The sequence below is a fragment of the Lampris incognitus genome, chromosome 7, assembly GCF_029633865.1.
Source record: "Lampris incognitus isolate fLamInc1 chromosome 7, fLamInc1.hap2, whole genome shotgun sequence".
NCBI classification, from domain to species: Eukaryota; Metazoa; Chordata; class Actinopteri; order Lampriformes; family Lampridae; genus Lampris; species Lampris incognitus.
In genome coordinates, this window is record NC_079217.1 from 62831393 (window position 1) to 62837394 (window position 6002).

The following is a 6002-nucleotide window of genomic DNA, read 5'->3' on the forward strand; positions in this document are numbered from 1 at the left end:
CATATACAATTTGCATTCTGTATGTATGTGTTTTTGTGTGTCTGTCATGTGGGTGTAGGTGCACTGGTCTTTATGGGTGTGCATGGATAACCCATTTTAGTTTCCTGCATTTCGTTTGAATTATAAAAGCCCCTCAGAGAATCGCCACCTCAACGTGGTGCAGGGGTTTGTGTGTCCCGGTGATCCTGGGAGCTGTGTTACCGCAGGCAGTGGCTCTTGGTAGAGTCTCCCAAGGAAAACTGGTCCCAGGGGAGGGGCCAGACTAAGAGCGATTCCCAAGAAACCCAGTGAAGTTACACCAGCAGAGTTACAGCATCTCACCCGGAAAAGAGAACCCGGGGCCCCCTCCTAGAGCCAGACCTGGGGAGGGAGCTCGCTGGCGAGCATCTGGTGGCCGGGCCTTGGCCCATCGGGCCCAGCCCGAAAGAACAACATGGAGCCACTACCCCGTGGACCCGACACACGTGGAGATGAGCATTGGGGTAGGGTGAAATGCATGCCGGGTGGCAAGCAAACGAGGGGACTTCTGGTATTGCAGATTGGTCCTCAGGATGTGGAATGTCACCTCTCTGGCAGGGAAGGAGCCTGAGCTGGTGCGGGAGGTGGAGCGGTACCAACTAGATATAGTTGAGCTCACCTCCACACATAGCATGGGCTCTGGTACCACATTCCTGGAGAGGGGCTGGACTCGTTACTTTTCCGGAGTTGGCCAAGGTGAAAGGCGCTCTGCACCATGAATTCTTGAATGAATCTCTGGGATGTGGAGAATGACTCTCTGGGATGTGGAGAATGACTCTCTGGGATGTGTAGAATGAATCTCGGATGTGGAGAATGACTCTCTGGGATGTGGAGAATGAATCTCTGGGATGTGGAGAATGACTCTCTGGGATGTGGAGAATGACTCTCTGGGATGTGGAGAATGACTCTCTGGGATGTGGAGAATGAGTCTCTGGGATGTGGAGAATGAGTCTCTGGGATGTGGAGAGTAAATCTCTGGGATGTGGAGAATGAATCTCTGGGATGTGGAGAATAAATCTCTGGGATGTGGAGAATGACTCTCTGGGATATGGAGAATGAATCTGGGATGTGGAGAATGACTCTCTGGGATGTGGAGAATGAATCTCTGGGATGTGGAGAGTAAATCTCTGGGATGTGGAGAGTGACTCTCTGGGATGTGGAGAATGAATCTCTGGGATGTGGAGAGTAAATCTCTGGGATGTGGAGAATGACTCTCTGGGATGTGGAGAATGAATCTCTGGGATGTGGAGAATAACTCTGGGATGTGGAGAATGAATCTCTGGGATGTGGAGAGTGACTCTCTGGGATGTGGAGAGTGAATCTCTGGGATGTGGGTTGCCGTTATCACCGGTCGTCATAGGTGTCAGTAACACAAATGACGATCTTGTAACTTTAACTTTGGTAAATAAGCATCAGGAAGTGTCCAGACATTTGTTAAGTCAGAGACGGAGAACCCTTTAAATGGTAACCCAGTCCCACATCCACCCAGCCTGTTGAAACGGTGTAACGCTTGAGATACAGACCTGCCAGTGTTCTGCAATGAAAGGTGTCATCTGTGGTTTCTGCCTGTTTGATGTAAGAGGCCATTTGGACCGCTAGGCGTGCGTGTGTGTGTGTGTGTGTGTGTGTGTGTGTGTGTGTGTGTGTGTGTGTGTGTGTGTGTGTGTGTGTGTGTGTGTTTGTGTGTGTGTTGCCCTCTTCTTGTTTCCTCAGCAGGGAGAGATTAGTGGGATTGTCCCCTGCTGCCGTCTGATCCTGGTGATGAATGAAAGGTCTCTCTCTCTCTCTCTCTCTCTCTTTCCCTCCCCCCTTTACCCTATTCTCTCTCTGTCTCTCCCTCGAAATCGTTTTCTCTTCATTTTCTCTGTTGTTTCCTAGACCTCCTCTGGTAACCTTGGCAACACAATGTGACTGCTCAGAAAGACCGTGGACACGTTCAGTTCAATTCAGTTCAGTTTATTGCCATGAAAAACAATGTGCAGGCACATGTTAGAAATGAAATGAGGGCCGTGGCTTCACCAGACAGTGCAAGACACACACAATATAAGATACACACACATGAAGACCAAAAGCTAAAAATAAGTTATAAGAGAGCCGGAGTACAAAATATTTGAAAATATCTACAGTCATTCAGTGGGTAGCCAGGTTCAGGTGGGCAACAGCTTGGGGAAAGAGGCTGCTCCTGTAGCGCCTCCCAGAGGAGAGGGGGGGAGAACAGTCCATGGTTGGGGTGGGTGGGATCTCCGCTGATGCTCAGACCCCTTCGAAGGCAGCGTTTGTGATGAATGTCCTGTATGGCTGGGAGCTGGGTACCGGTGGTATGCTGGGTCGCCGTGACGACCGGCTGCAGAGCTTCCTGGTCTACTGAGGTGCAGCTGGTCAGGATGCTCTCTATGGTGCAGTGATAGACGTTGGTGAGGATTTTGGGGGGGTAGACGGGCGCTCCTCAGCCTCCTCTTTCCTCTGTCTGTCCCCGCTTTCATCCCTGCTAGCCCTCTCCATCTTTCCTCCATATCACTCCTTCAATCTCTCCCCCTCTCTGCCTAAGCTGATCCTCCCGTCTTTCCTCTCAGGGGTCTTTCTCGCTCTGTATTGTGGTAAATCATTTTTTCCTTTATTGACAAAGGCAGTAGTGGTGGTACGGTTATGACACGCTGACCAGTATTAACTTACTTATTTACTTTATTTAAGGGTGTCCCCCTCCCCTATTTTTCTCCCCAATTGGAACCGTCCGATTACCCCACTCCTCCGAGCCGTCCCGGTCTCTGCTCCACCCCCTCTGCCGATCCGGGGGAGGGCTGCAGACTACCACATGCCTCCTCCCATACATGTGGAGTCGCCAGCTGCTTCTTCTCACCTGACAGTGAGGAGTTTCACCAGGGGGGACGTAGCGCGTGGGAGGATCACGCTATCCCCCCCCCCCTGAACAGGCGCCCCGACCAACCAGAGGAGGCGCTACTGCAGCGACCAGGACACATACCCACATCCGGCTTCCCACCCGCAGAGACAGCCAATTGTGTCTGTAGGGACGCCCAACCGAGCCGGAGGCAACACGGGGATTCGAACCGGCGATCCCCGTGTTGGGAGGCAGCACAATAGACCACCACACCACCCGGATGCCTATTTTAAGGTTTTTAATGCGTTTACACACTTATTTTTATAGTGGGCCCTTCGTCTGTCTGAGCTGCTCCTCTACCTCGCTAGCCTTCATTAACCCCCCCCCCCACTCCAGCTCCTCCATCCTCCTCCTTTAACTCCAGTAAACGGTTTGGGTGACAAAAACGAGCATGCATGTAGAGACCTGTCGATGCTGACGCTACATCAGACGGCTGCATAAACCTACACCTCTTACAGAGGCTGGGTGGAGGGACTGCCCCATGGGAGAACGTGGGAGAACGTGACATCACAGTTAATCACCTCCACCGTGAAGGGGGGAAACCCTTAAGGGGTGCAGGGGCGGTTTTCTTGGAGTAATGGCAGCTGTTGGAGGCTGTGGTTTGGGGGGGGTGGGGGGGTGGGGGGGTGGATTCCCTTTACCCATAACTCACGTCTCCGCCTCGCCCCATACCTCCTTACTCCATCCATCATCTGTCGGCAAGCAAACACGTAACAGGCGCTTTTGGTCCTCCGTTTTAATAATGGGCCATTTTTCTTTGTATTCGAGGAGGTTAGGTTTGTCTAAACACACACACACACACACACACACACACACACACACAGACACACACACACACACACAGACACACACACACAGAGTAATACTCTCACACCTTGCTTCTGCTAAGTCAAATCATATTGTGTTAACAGCCCCAAGCACAGAATGGCGTGTGTGTGTGTGTTGTGTGTGTGTGTGCGTGCGTGTGTGTGTGTGTGTGTGTGTGTGTGTGTGTGTGTGTTCTGGATGTGAGAATATGAAAACCTCCCCCTCCCTCCCTCAGTGTATAGTAGTAAGAGAGAGAGAGAAGTGGAAACAATCGCAGGAAGAGGAGGAGGAGGATGGAACAGGGAAGAAGAGAGTGATGCTGTGCGCTGTGTTGTGTTGTGTGTGTGTCTGTGTGTGTGTGTCTGTGTGTGTAAACATCTTGACTACTTGATTAATTAGCTATCATGGCGTTATCTATCAGCATAAACGGTGTTTCTGTCTCGTAACCTGTGTGTGTGTACGACACTGTATTCTCGACATGTGCCTTATAAAGGTCCACACTCGTTGGGACCAGTTCCCATCCACCGCCCCCGTCTCCGCTGTCTGGTGGTAGCGTGGCGTCTGGGCTGGGAGGCTGGGACTCGGGGACAGCAGCGGCCCGGGGTGCGTGCAGAGCCGCGGGAGGCCAGCAGGCCCAGGGAGAGGGCCGCCGTTCCTCTGACAGGAGGGTTTCTGCCTGTCACGTGGGACCCGCAGCAGATCGTACCCTGCAGCTTGTGCCTCAGAATAAAGACCGAAAGTGAAGGCAGGCAGCCGGACTCCAAATCATTTCTGAAACCAAAGGGAACACAGTTGTCCGCCCACGGTTGTCTTCTCTTTTAGCCCGTCATGGTGGCTGAGCTGTGTTTGCTTTGGGTTGTTTGGTGCCGCTGTGAAGTCGGGCAGACGAGTGTTTACCTTGTGAGTTATTTTTAGCACTTTATGCCTTAGATGGCGGAAACGGGTCTGAAACGATACACGTCACGAGCCCTGTAGCCTCTTTTGGCTTTTCCCCCTTTTTCCTCCCCAATAGCAGTCACGTGATTTTGATGACGCACGAGATTCAGATGGAGGGCAGGAAGTGAAGAGCAAAACGGACGAGATGGAGCTAGTTTAGCCCGAACTGTGCTGGTTAGACGACATTATGAGAGAAAGGTGTTAACAGGAAGTAAGACATGTTGGACATGTTGGACATAATCTTATGTTGGATATGTTGGTCATAATCTTATGTTGGATATGTTGGACATGATCGTTATGTTGGACATGTTGGACATGATCTTATGTTGGACATGATCCTTATGTTGGACATGTTGGACATGATCTTATGTTGGACGTGTTGGACATGATCTTATGTTGGATATGTTGGACATGGTCGTTATGTTGGACATGATCCTTATGTTGGACATGTTGGACATGATCTTATGTTGGACATGTTGGACATTATCCTTATGTTGGATATGTTGGACATGATCTTATGTTGGACATGATCTTATGTTGGACATGATCTTATGTTGGACATGATCTTATGTTGGATATGTTGTTGGACATGATCCTTATGTTGGACATGATCTTATGTTGGACATGTTGGACATGATCCTTATGTTGGACATGATCTTATGTTGGACATGATCCTTATGTTGGACATGTTGGACATGATCTTATGTTGGACATGATCTTATGTTGGACATGTTGGACATGATCTTATGTTGGACATGTTGGACTTGATCTTATGTTGGACATGATCTTATGTTATGAAGAGTGATTTTTTGACGAGGTGGTCGCTGCACACACACGCGGGTTATCCGACTCTGCTCCTCCCGGCCGTAGGCGGCGGTTGGCGAGCCATTTTTTCCGGCGTTTTCGGTCAATTTCTTGCATTTCTTCCCCCTCATGAACAACAACTTTTGGTCCTCGGTAGAAACTCCTGGTGGTCTCTCAGTTAATGACGCCAAACAGGCATTTCTAACGTTTGTGGTAGTGCTTCCTGTGTAGAAAACCCCTTCCTGCCCTCCATCTGTAGTTCGTGACGTCATATGCAAACAACCTATTGTACTTGGCCATTCACCCTGCTCATCCGGGCCGTCCCGGTCACTGCTCCACCCCCTCTGCCGATCCGGGGAGGGCTGCAGACTACCACATGCCTCCTCCCATACATGTGGAGTCACCAGCCGCTTCTTTTCACCTGACAGTGAGGAGTTTCACCAGGGGGACGTAGCACGTGGGGGGATCACGTTATTCCCCCAGTCCCTCCACCCCCCGAACAGGCGCCCCGACCTACCAGAGGTGGCGCTAGTGCAGCGAC